Source organism: Pleurodeles waltl, chromosome 9, assembly GCF_031143425.1.
Source record: "Pleurodeles waltl isolate 20211129_DDA chromosome 9, aPleWal1.hap1.20221129, whole genome shotgun sequence".
NCBI lineage: Eukaryota > Metazoa > Chordata > Amphibia > Caudata > Salamandridae > Pleurodeles > Pleurodeles waltl.
In genome coordinates, this window is record NC_090448.1 from 1,095,777,736 (window position 1) to 1,095,789,676 (window position 11,941).

Below are 11,941 nucleotides of genomic sequence, written 5' to 3' on the forward strand. Positions count from 1 at the left end.
TGGATGGCATTCAAAAGGGTAGACTGCCCAACAATGATGGTCTGTAGGAGGTCAATGACCGCCTCACTGAGGGCAGCAGGGGTAACTGGGGCAGGGCCTGAGGTGCCTGGGGTGAAGGAGATGCCCGCCTTCTTGGGCGAGCGGGCACGGAGCGAAGGCTGAGGGGCTGCTGGGAGGGCGGAGCTGGTGCGCTGGGTGGCGGCTGTACCTGTTGAGGCGGGGGGCACGGATGTTGCCGCCACCGCTAGGGAGCTCCCTTCCGAGGACGTGTCGGTGTCACTGGTGTCACCACTGGTCCCCGTTGTGGAGCTCCCCTCGCCCTGCGTATCACTGGTGACCTCGGTGTCTGTAGCATGGCCCACCGGGGCCATGTGAGTCGCAGCTCCCTCGTGCTCCGATGCCAATTCTCCTCCGCCTGATGATGCTAATGCACACATGCACAAGAAGATAAAGAAAAAGGGTGGGGGGAGAAATAAAGACAGGTTGAGTGCATGCATTGTCAACACCGTTGTCGGAGAGGACAGACACAGGAGCCTCCTGCACTACGCCGCGCAATCGGGGTACACTACTCAGTACTTGTGACTAGGCCTACAGGTCTATGGACAACAAATGCACACATGGGTGATGCTGGACCATGGATTGCTGTACTTGGCACCCTACAGAGGTGGGGGGCGGCGGCACAGGGCCATGCCTAAAGGAGGGGACTACACTACAGAAAGCGCCCTGGCCTAATGTCACCCACAGCCCTCCTCCCCCACCCAGACACCTCCACTGCGCGTAAAGATAGCAGAATGTGCTGATACTCACCCCCTTGTGCCTGCTGTGATGTCCTCACGCGCCCATCCAAATCGGGGTAGGCCACCGCCAGGATCCGGGACACCAGGGGGGTCAAGGTCCGACTGGCACCCCTCCTACGTTGGGAGGCCATCCCCAGCAGTGACTCGGCGGTCTTCCTGGTCCCGCGGCGGATGTCCTCCCACCTCTTTCGGCAGTGGGTGCCCCGTCTGTTGTGGACCCCCAGGGCCCGGACTTCCTTGGCGATGGCACGCCAAATGTCGACTTTCTGATGGGCGCTGACCTATTTGACATGTACAGGGTGGGAAAGGAAATATCATCATTTTTCTGCATGTTAGATGTGATTGGCCCCCCCTCCCCAACCTTGCCATGTGGCACATGCTCTCATCTGTCGTGCCTTGCACTCCTCATTCGCTCCCCTCCCCACCATCTTACATCCACCATACACAACCCAGGCATAGCCCATTCAACGTGCACCCAGTGTACTTACCTGTTGGTCTGGAGGACCGTAGAGTAGCGCATACTGGGGCAGGACCCCATCCACAAGTTTCTCCAACTCTTCTGAAGTGAAGGCAGGGGCCCTTTCCCTAGTCGCAGCAGCCATTGTCTCTTCCAGACCGAGGTCACAGCAGCACTTGCAGTATAGGTCCTCTCCTGTGGATGATCAGGTCTCGAGTGATTAAGCAGATAGAAAATGGCGGTCACGCCCGCGGCGGTGCGTGCCGCGGCGGTGCGTACCGCGACCGCCGGCGCACATCGTCATTGGCTACTGAAACCCATAGGGTTCAATGTTAACCAATGCGCCTTCGCACTGCGGTCTTCGACCGCCTACCACCACGGTGTGCCACGCCAGCGCGTTGACCTCACATCCCACTGTCACACTTCTCAGGTCAGGCAGCCGCCATTTCAAGGGCCCACATGGCTTAATTTCTACTGTGTCACACAGGCCTAGGCCTTGCATTGCCACTCATACAAGCCTTTCAATGGATAGCGATTCGTGTACTGTGCAAGCTGTGTGAATGTACCTGTGGGTTGCTTGACTCTGTACTCCATGTTGTCCTTCCTAGGCACCGTCCGCTGGGACTTGCGAAGAGAAGGATGAATCCTCCCGTGTAACGACCGCTGGTGGACCTGTCGACAATGGAAGAACGACATATTATACTTCGATACCGACTTGACCGAGCCACTATACATGAACTGTGTGCCAAGCTGGAGCCACACCTGATGTCCCCCATCCGCCAACCCACAGGAATTCCCCCTCTGGTGCATGTTCTGTCAGTACTCCATTTTTTAGCAAGTGGGTCTTTTCAGACAACAGTGGCCATGTCATCAGGGATGTCTCAGCCTATGTTTTCTAAGGTTTTGTCCAGAGTGTTGTCTGCCCTGATGAAATACATGCGGAGCTACATTGTTTTCCCTGAGGAGGGTGATTTGGCCACTGTGAAGGGTGATTTCTATGCCCTTGGACATATCCCCAACATCATTGGTGCCATTGATGGGACCCATGTGGCTTTAGTACCCCCAAAAGACAATGAGCAGGTGTACAGAAATAGAAAAAATTACCATTCGATGAATGTCCAGGTGGTCTGTTTGGCTGACCAGTACATCTCCCATGTAAATGGCAAGTTCCCTGGGTCAGTGCATGACGCGTACATCATGAGAAATAGCAGCATCCCTTATGTGATGGAACAGCTACAGAGACAGCGTGTGTGGCTAATTGGTGACTCTGGTTACCCCAACCTGCCGTGGCTACTGACCCCAGTGAGGAATCCCCGGACCAGGGCAGAGGAACGGTACAATGAGGCCCATGGGCGAACTAGGAGGATCATAGAAAGGACCTTCGGCCTCCTGAAGGCCAGGTTTAGGTGCCTGCATATGACAGATGGATCCCTAATGTACTCACCAAAGAAGGTGTGCCATGTCATCGTGGCCTGCTGTATGCTTCACAATCTTGCATTGCGATGCCAGGTGCCTTTCCTGCAGGAGGATGGTCCAGATGGTGGTGTTGTAGCAGCTGTGGATCCTGTGGAGAGTGAAGAGGAGGAAGACGACGGGGACGACACGGACAACAGGGACACAGTTATACAACAGTATTTTCAGTAGCACACAGGTAAGAATCACCCACGCCATTTTACATTTACTTCTGGCCTCCTGCCTCTCTACTTTCTGTGTTTCCCCCCAGTTCCTTTTAACTGATTTTTGACTTTCACTTCCCTTTTCAGAGCTGTATGACCCACTGCGTGACTTCTGCTTTGTTTGCCCATGGACTAAAGCTTATTGACATTGGTATGTTGTCATCACAATGTAACTGAACATTATTGCACCGTTAAGTATAATACCTTTGTTATGAATACAAGCAGACTCCTGATTTTTGATGTGCAATTAGTGATTTATTTTAAGTGCTACATATAGGTCCATGATAGTAAAACGGTGATGGGTGGGGGTGGAGTAATGTCCATGGCAGAGTCCAGTTCTCAGTCTCACAGGTGCATTGTCCATATGCCTGTGGAAGGATGGAGCAGGGGCTGTTTAAGGTTGGACAGGGTGACAATGTGGGACAGTGGGATGACATCAGGGGGTATCTTATGCTGGCGGGGGTCTTGGCATCCTACTCTGTCTTCTTGTGTGATCTCAGGTTCCGCTTGCGGGGTGGTTGTTCTTCAGCAGGAGGTGGGGTTCTGGTGGCCTGTCATGGTGTGGGGGCCTCCTGTCCACTAGCGCCGGCGGAGGTGGTAGGCTGTTCGTGGTCCTGGCTAGTGACAGGGGCCCTTTGTGGTGCCACATGGTCCCGCAATGTGGTGACTATCTGGTTGAGGGCCAGGACGATGGTCCCCATTGCGGAACCGATGTTCCTGAGTTTGTCTCTGAACCCCATGTACCGTTCCTCCTGCTGTGCCTGGATCTCCTGGAACCTGGCCAGTACCGTCGCCATCGTCTCCTGGGAGTGGTGGTATGCTCCCATGATGGTGGTGAGGGCCTCTTGGAGAGTGGGTTCCCTGGGCCTGTCACCCCCCTGTCGCACAGCAGCCCTCCCAGTTCCCCTGTTTCCCCGGGCCTCTGTCCCCGGTGTGCCCACTACCACTGCCCCCAGGTCCCTGTTGTTGTTGGGGTGGTGGGTCAGCCTGGGGGCCCTGTAGTGGCAGACACACCGCTGATTGACGCGTCCTGGAGACAGAGGCATGGGCCCGCTGGGTGGGAGCTGTGCTGGTGTTTCCAGAGGGGGGTAGGTCTGCTGTGGCCTGTGGCTGACTGAGGGTAACCAACTGTCCAGAGGTCCCCGATGGTCCGGGCTGGTCATCAGGTTCTAGGTCGACAGAGCTGCTGTCATCACTGGGGGCCTGTTCTGGGGGTGGGATGGACACATCTGGACCCTCCTGGCCAGTGTGTTGGCGTTCGGGCCCTGCAGGGGTAAAAGAGTATGGTTATTGCTTCTGTGTGTGCCACGGCGTGCGATTTGTGGGTACCCTTGTCCCCCAGTGCTGGCATTCCCTTGTGGGAGGAGTTGTGAGGGTGGTTTGTGGGGGGGATGGGTATGTGCAGTGGTCATGCTTAGGTGATGGGTGTCCATGGTTTGTGTTGGCATTCAGGGATTGGTGTTGGGTTGGGTGGGTTGTGCTGGTGAGACATTGGCAGGGAGGATGTGTGCTGGGGGTTGGGGGTGAGGGTGGGGGTGTGGGTTGGCATGCTGGTGGTGGGGGGGGGGTGAAGTAGTTGAGATTAGACTTACCAGAGTCCATTCCTCCGGCTACTCCAGCAAGGCCGTCAGGATGCAGGATGTTCAATACCTCTTGCTCCCATGCTGTGAATTCGGGTGGAGTGGGTGGGGGTCCGCCGCCAGTCTTCTGCACAGCGATGTTGTGTCTTGACACCATCGACCGCACCTTCCCCCGTAGGTCGTTCCAGCGCTTTCGGATGTCTTCCCGATTTCTGGGATGCTGTCCCACAGCGTTGACCCTGTCGACGATCCTTTGCTATAGCTCCGCCTTCCTGGCTATTGTGGTGTGCTGCACCTGTGTGCCGAAGAGCTGGGGCTCTACCCTAATTATTTCCTCCACCATGACCCTGAGTTCTTGGTCCGAGAACCTGGGGTGTCTTTGGGGTGCCATGGGGTGGTGTGGATGAGGTGTGGGGTGCTGTTTGTGGTGATGTGAGTGGTGGTGTGTGGTGATGTGTGCGTAGATGTGGTGTGGGTGATGATGTTGGGTTCCTGTGTGTGTTGTGGTTTGCGTTCCCTGTGCTCTCTCTCTCTGTGTATTGCGCCTTGTCTCTGAATTTCGATTTGTGGGGGTTTGTGGGTGATGTGGGTGTGTGTTTTATATGGTGATGGGTGTGTGGGAGTGTTGTGTGTATGTGTATCAGGTGTGTGTATTTGGAATAGTCCAATGTGGCTGTGTTTTGTATGGGTGTGTGTATTTTGAGCGCGGCGGTGTGTACCGCCAATGGAATACCGCGGTTGAAAGACCGCCGCGTGGATTCGTGGGTCGTAATGGCATGGGCGTGTTTGTGTTGGCGTGACGGTGGAGGTTTGGTCATCTCCAGTTTATCGCTGACCGCTGATGAGGCGGCCTTCCGTGGATGTCGGGTTTTTGGCGGTTTGGCAGTTGTGGGTCAGAATGCCCGTGGCGGTTTACCTCGGCGGTATAATGGCGGTCTTCTAACCGGCGGTAAGAGCCTTTTACCGCCGAGGTCAGAATGACCCCCTAAGTCTTGTAGGTTGAAACATCCTTGTCTGAAAAAGGAATGAAAGTTGTCAGTAATTGTTTGTATCATGGGTCACGAATTGTGGCAATTATGTAATGTTTGGATGATACTTTGGCCCTCATTACAACCCTGGCGGTCGGTGTTAAAGCAGCGGTAATACCGCCAAAAGGCCGGCGGTAAAAAAAATGAGATCACAACCATGGCGGAAACCGCCAACATAGACAGCCACATTAACACTCCGATCGACACAGCAGTAGAAACAAACACCGCGGCGGTAACCGCCAACAGACAGGCGGAAGACAAGGTTCCGCCAACTGTATTACAAGAGGCCTATCCACCACCTTTTCCGGGGCGGCACCAATGGCATCAAAAGCACAGCGAAAACAGTCTGTGGAACGGAAACCACTCACCTTTCAACACCCAACGAGGAACCAGGACGTCATGGAGCCCGAGTTACACGTCTTGCCCATTTTGGTTTACCTCTTCTTGTATCAGGAGCAGCAAAGACGCCGGCGATGACCACTGTGAGTACTGCACCTAGCACACAGGGGAGGGGAGGAGGGAAAAGAGAGTGACACACACACGCAACACCCCCACCCCCCATCCTCACCCACAACACCATACACCCAAATACATGCAGCAACATTACATATACACCCCGTCACCCCCTGGAAGAACTCAAGGACAAAATAAAATGATTGTAATGAGTGTAATCATTGAAAAATCAGATAGGCCAAAATTAAAATATCAGTATATACAAATATGTACACCAACTACACAAGTTCAGATAGTAATGAAGTCATTGCCCTTGGACCAGTGGTCCCAAAATGCATGGGCGAAGCCCACACATGATACCTGACTCAAAATGGACATAACACTGCTGGGGCATCAGATTGAAATCAAACAGGCACCTCAGGAGGACGGGAAGGGGGGGCACTTCAGCCGGATGACCAGACGATGCCATTGCTCCACGAGGGGGCTCCATGCCCACTGATTGGTCCTGGAGAGTGCAAAGCTACAGTCCCTCAAGTCTCTCCAGTGGGTAGTTTGCCCATTGCTTTATCCTGGGGAGTGCAAAGCCACAGTCTCTCAAGTGGGTGGTTTGCCCACTGCTTTATCCTGGGGAGTGCAAAGCCACATTCTCTCAAGTCTCTCCAGTGGGTGGTTTGCCCACTGCTTTATCCTGGGGAGTGCAAAGCCACAGTCTCTCAAGTCTCTCAAGTGGGTGGTTTGCCCACTGATTTATCCTGGGGAGTGCAAAGCCATAGTATCTCAAGTATCTCAAGTGGGTGGGTTGCCCACTGCTTTATCCTGGGAAGTGCAAAGCCACAGTCTCTCAAGTGGATGTCATTCTCCACTGGTTCTGGAGGGGGCATTGTGCCCAGAGTGCTTCATCCTGCCAACGACTGGGGGAGTGGATGCTTTTCTCCACTGGTTTTGGAGGGGGCATTGGGCCCAGAGTGCTTCATCCTGCTAAGGACCGGGGGAGTGGATGCTTTTCTCCACTGGTTCTGGAGGGGGCATTGTGCCCAGAGCGCTGCATCCTGCCAAGGACTGGGGGAGTGCATGTGATTCTCCACTGGTTCTGGAGGGGGCATTGTGCCCAGAGTGCTTCACATGCAGTGTGGCAGGTTCCATTCCCTCACCTGGGTGTGTGTGCCACGAGATTGCCTGGGACCAGGTAGCATGATACTCCACGGAGACAGAGACACACTCCATCCTGCTGCGACTTCGCCTGCCACCTGCAGGTACAAACAGTGCTGGGTGTCGTGCCTCATGTACGCTGTGCAGGGTCCAGGACCTCTCCTGCAGCCTCGGACGGCTGCCCACTGGGGATGATAGCCATGTCAGCTGTGGTGGCACTGTCAGAGCACGTCGCGGGGCTGGTGGCGGTGGTTGCGGCAGTGTCTGTGGTGGAGATGCTGGCGGTGGTGAATGTGTCAGCACCTGTGGAGCGACACAGAAGGATGTCTCCTGCAGTCTCGGACGGCTGCCCACTTCTGATGATGCTGGGGACTGTTGCTGAGGCAGCAGACATGCAGGTGGCGGTGGAGGTGGCGGTGCAGGTGGCCGTGTCGACTGCCATACAAGTTGCTGTTCTGGTTGCCAGAAGGGGTGACTCTGGTCCCTCAGCTGGAGGCTCCGTGCCCTGTCCTGACTTGCCCTTCGCCTTGTGTCCCTTCCCTACCTTTGATGTCGCTGCTGGTCCCTTGGCACTGTCCCCTTTTGGCTTTGAGGAGCCCTTGCTTGGTGGTTGGTGCGGCTTCTCCCTCCGGCATGTGGGCATCTTCTTCACCTTGGCAGGTGGCGGAATGGGCTGATCCTTGACCTCGCTAGGTGGCACAATGGCAGCCCTGATGGGTGCCGCCCGTGATGTGACCGGATTTGCTGAGACCACTGTGCTGGAGGATTTTGCGGCTGAGGTGCTGGGACCTGGGCAGCCTGGCCCTAGGGGAAGGACGGAGGGGGGGTGTAGGGAAGAGGTCAATGTTAGCCAGGAAGAGTTTCTTAGACACACTGGGACGGGAAGATGGAGGGGGTTTGGGAGCGGAAGAAGAGGTAGCGGTTGTAGGAGGTGTACGTCTGCTGAATTTGGGTGAAGGTGCATGGGCCGGAGGCTGTTGTGAGGTGGATGGCTGTTGGGTGGGTGTGCGCCTTTGTTTGTGTAGTTTGGGAGGAGGGCTGACAGACACAGTAATGAATGGTAGTGGGGGTGGTGATTGCACGTGAGCGGTGTGTGGTGATGGGCGTGCTGGTGATGGAGGTAGTGGATGAAGATGTAGTGCATGCAGGTGTGACTGGAGACGAGACAGGGAGGGAGAAGGAGGACGTGGAGGAGGGGTACACAGTGGAGGCAGTGGATGTTGGTGTGTCTGCATGGGGATGGTGCTTATGTGAGTGCCTGTGGGATGTGTGGTGCTTATGTTTGCCATGTCCACTCTTGTGTCTTGATGAGTGTGCATGCTGATCTGATGGTGTTCTTGGGATAGGCTGAGGTACAGGGGATTGGGTCTGGGTAGAGGAAGTTGGAGGGGGGAGGCTGGACACAGGGACAATGGTTGCCATCAGTGCTGAGGCAAGAGCCTGAAATGCTCTCTGTTGGGCCACCACGCCAGAATGAATGCCCTCTAAGTATACATTTGTTTGCTGCAAATGCCTCTCGAAACCCTGGATGGCATTCAAAATGGTTGATTGCCCAACAGTGAGGGATCTCAGGAGGTCAATAGCCTCCTCACTGAGGGCAGCAGGGCTGACTGGTACAGGGCCTGAGGTGCCTGGGGCAAAGGAGATGCCCACCCTCCTGGGTGAGCGGGCACAGGAAACTCGATGAGGGGCTGCTGGGAGGGCGGTGCTTGTAGGGGGGGGGGCAGCCTGTTTTTGTGATGGGCACAGAGATGCCCGCCACCGCAAGGGAGCTCCCATCAGAGGAGGAGTCACTGATGCTGGTGTCTGCTCCTGTTGTGGAGCTCCCCTCGCCCTCCATCCCACTGGTGCCTTCTCACTCCGTTACTTCACCTTCCAGGGTCATGTGGGTTGCAGCTCCCTCCTGCTCCGGTGCCAATGCTCCTCCGCCAGATGTTGCTAATGCACATAAGGACAGGGTGACAAAACAAAAAGGGGGGGGAAGACAGAGGAGACACATGGTCAATGCCTGTAACAACACTACCGTTGGCGGACACAACACACAGGGAGCAGCCCTATGCACTAACGGTGCAGGGGAAAAGCACATGCCCAAGAGGGACTCTGTCTAGACCTATTTCCTGCACAGCTGGAACCCATGGGAGCCTGACTAGGTGTAAAGGGCAAATACCACCTTTGGGGTTGGAGTGAGAATGAGCCTGCAAATCTACTTTTGCACATCTGCCCTGGCCTAGGGGAACTCACAGCCCTCCTCCCCCACCCAGACACTTTGTCAAGCGCGCAGAGTCAGCTCAATGAGAATGTACTCACCCCCTTGTGGCTGCTGTGATGACCTCAAGCGCCCATCCAACTCAGGATATGACACCGCCAGGATCTGGTACATCGGGGGTGTCATGGTGCGACGGGCACCCCTTCCACGTTGGGAGGCCATTCCCAGATGGGCCTCCGCCGTCTTCTTGCTCCAGCGGCGCAGGTCCTTCCATCTTTTCCAGCAGTGGGTGTTCCGTTTATGGTGGACCCCCAGGGTCTGCACTCCCTTGGAGATGGCACGCCAAATACCCTTCTTCTGGTGGGCGCTGACCTAGAGGAATAGTGAAGTAATAAAGGAAGTTACTCTCCCGTACAGTTCTTCTCACACATTGGCCACAAACCTCCCACCCTGTCCCAGAAAAACATACACTCAACATCCTCACATGCTGGCCTGTCCCCCACTGTCTCTTCTATCCACGACACTCCATACAATCATGTCCCATCCACCATGCACACAGTTCACTTACCTGTTTGTACTGGGGAGGACCCCATCCACCAGTTTCTCCAACTCTTCCGCAGTGAAGGCAGGGGCCCTTTCCTCAGACACCGTAGCCATTGTCGCTTCCAGACGCTGGCCACAGCAGCACTTGCAGTGTAGGTCCTCTCCTGTTGAAGGTCAGGTATTAAGTGAGGGAACAGATAGAAAATGGTGGTCACGTCCGCAAAGGTGCATACCGTCACCACTGGCGTACATCTTCATTGGTTCCTGGAACCCATAGGGTGCAATGATAACTAATGCTGAATTGCGCAGCAGTCTTCGACCACCTACCGTGACGCTGCACAACGCCAGCGCAGTTACCTCATTTCGCATTGTCCCTCCTTACAGGTCAGGCAGCTGCCATTTCAGGGGGCCACATGGCAGGCCAACTAACTGCGTCACACCTATTTAGGCCAGGAATACGGACAGACAAAGGCACATAGATATAATTTTACGATTTTGCTAAACAGCCTTGTGAAACTTATGTGGTGTATGATCCTCTGCTCACTTGGGAAAAGGGTCCAGGTCAAACGAGCTCTTTTAAAAAATTCCCACCGATAAATATACAAAAATTAGGATCATGTTCCTTCTCAGATACATAAAGGATTTACAAGTCCCCAGTGTAATGGGACAGTTAAAACATTAGGTTTCAGTAGTTTAGTCAAGCGCTGGTTCCTTGTTTATCTGTATCAAACGCAGAGCCGGTAAAAGCGCTGGTACCAGCATGTCTATACCACGCTATAATCACCAGTATGAAGCCGGAAAAGAGTAGTTAGCGCGCTATATATACAGCGCACTCCCGGATTATGGCAACAACAGGCGAAGGCAATCAGAAGAATTACACGCGTTCAAAAGGTGCAAAAAGGAAAAACGGGGCACTTACTTTTCACTCTGCCACAGCGCCCGGTGTCACCTACCCGGCTTGAAACTCCCGGAATTGTGAAAAGTACACACCGGGGTGGGGCCTTAAGTGGAAGAAAAGTCATTAACATAAACTAAGAACTAAACATATTAGTAAGGAGTGGGGGCCATCTTGATCTATGAAACATAGCCATTGTGAACTACGGTAGAGATAAAAGAGGGACAAGTTCCCTTTTTCCATTTTGGCGGCCATCTTACAGTATTTTCAAGGAAAAAAGGAACTTCTAAAATAGTATATCTCATGGAGATTTAGTAGATATTACATAATGTGTGCAGTGAAGAGAATGGAAGGATGGGACAATCATTATTATTCTGCAGAATATGATTGTCTCAAATGGAGTGAGATGTCTTAATTTATGAAAAAGGGGAACTAGTTAGCCCCTCAACCAGAGAGGAGAACTCAATTATCCATAATAAACCTGGGTAGCCACAAAGTGAAAGAAAATTGTCCATAATGAATTTGGGTAGCTCCATAGTGAAAGGAAAATCAGATAAAGGGTCTTCAGAATAACTTTGGCTAGTTTCTTCGAGGCCCAAAAGTGTATTTAAATGAATTGGTGGCAAATTTCATCAACAGGAAGTAGGATTTACTAATTCGATATCATCATGGAATTGCATGTTTATCTACAATGGATGAAGTCTACCCATTGGATACTGTTGGACCTGGCTTTTTGACAGGGTCATCCCCAAACTTTTTGCCTCCTTCCTCTTATTTTTTCTGACCTGTTGTTGTTGGCTTTTGACCTCTGGGCACTTTACCACTGCTAACCAGTGCTAAAGTGCATATGCTCTCTGCGTAAATTGTACTATTGATTGGTTTATCCATGATTGGCCATTTAATTTACTTGTAAGTCCCTAGTAGAGTGCACTATATGTGCCTAGGGCCTGTAGATTAAATGCTACTAGTGGGCCGGGCCTGCAGCACTGGTTGTGCCACCCACTTCAGTAGCCCCTTGACCTTGTCTCAGGCCTGCCATTGCAAGACCCATGTGAGCAGTTTCACTGCCACTTCGACTTGGCATTTAAAAGTACTTGCAAAGCCTAGAACTCCCCTTTTTCTACATATAAGTCACCCCTAATGTGTGCCCTAGGTAA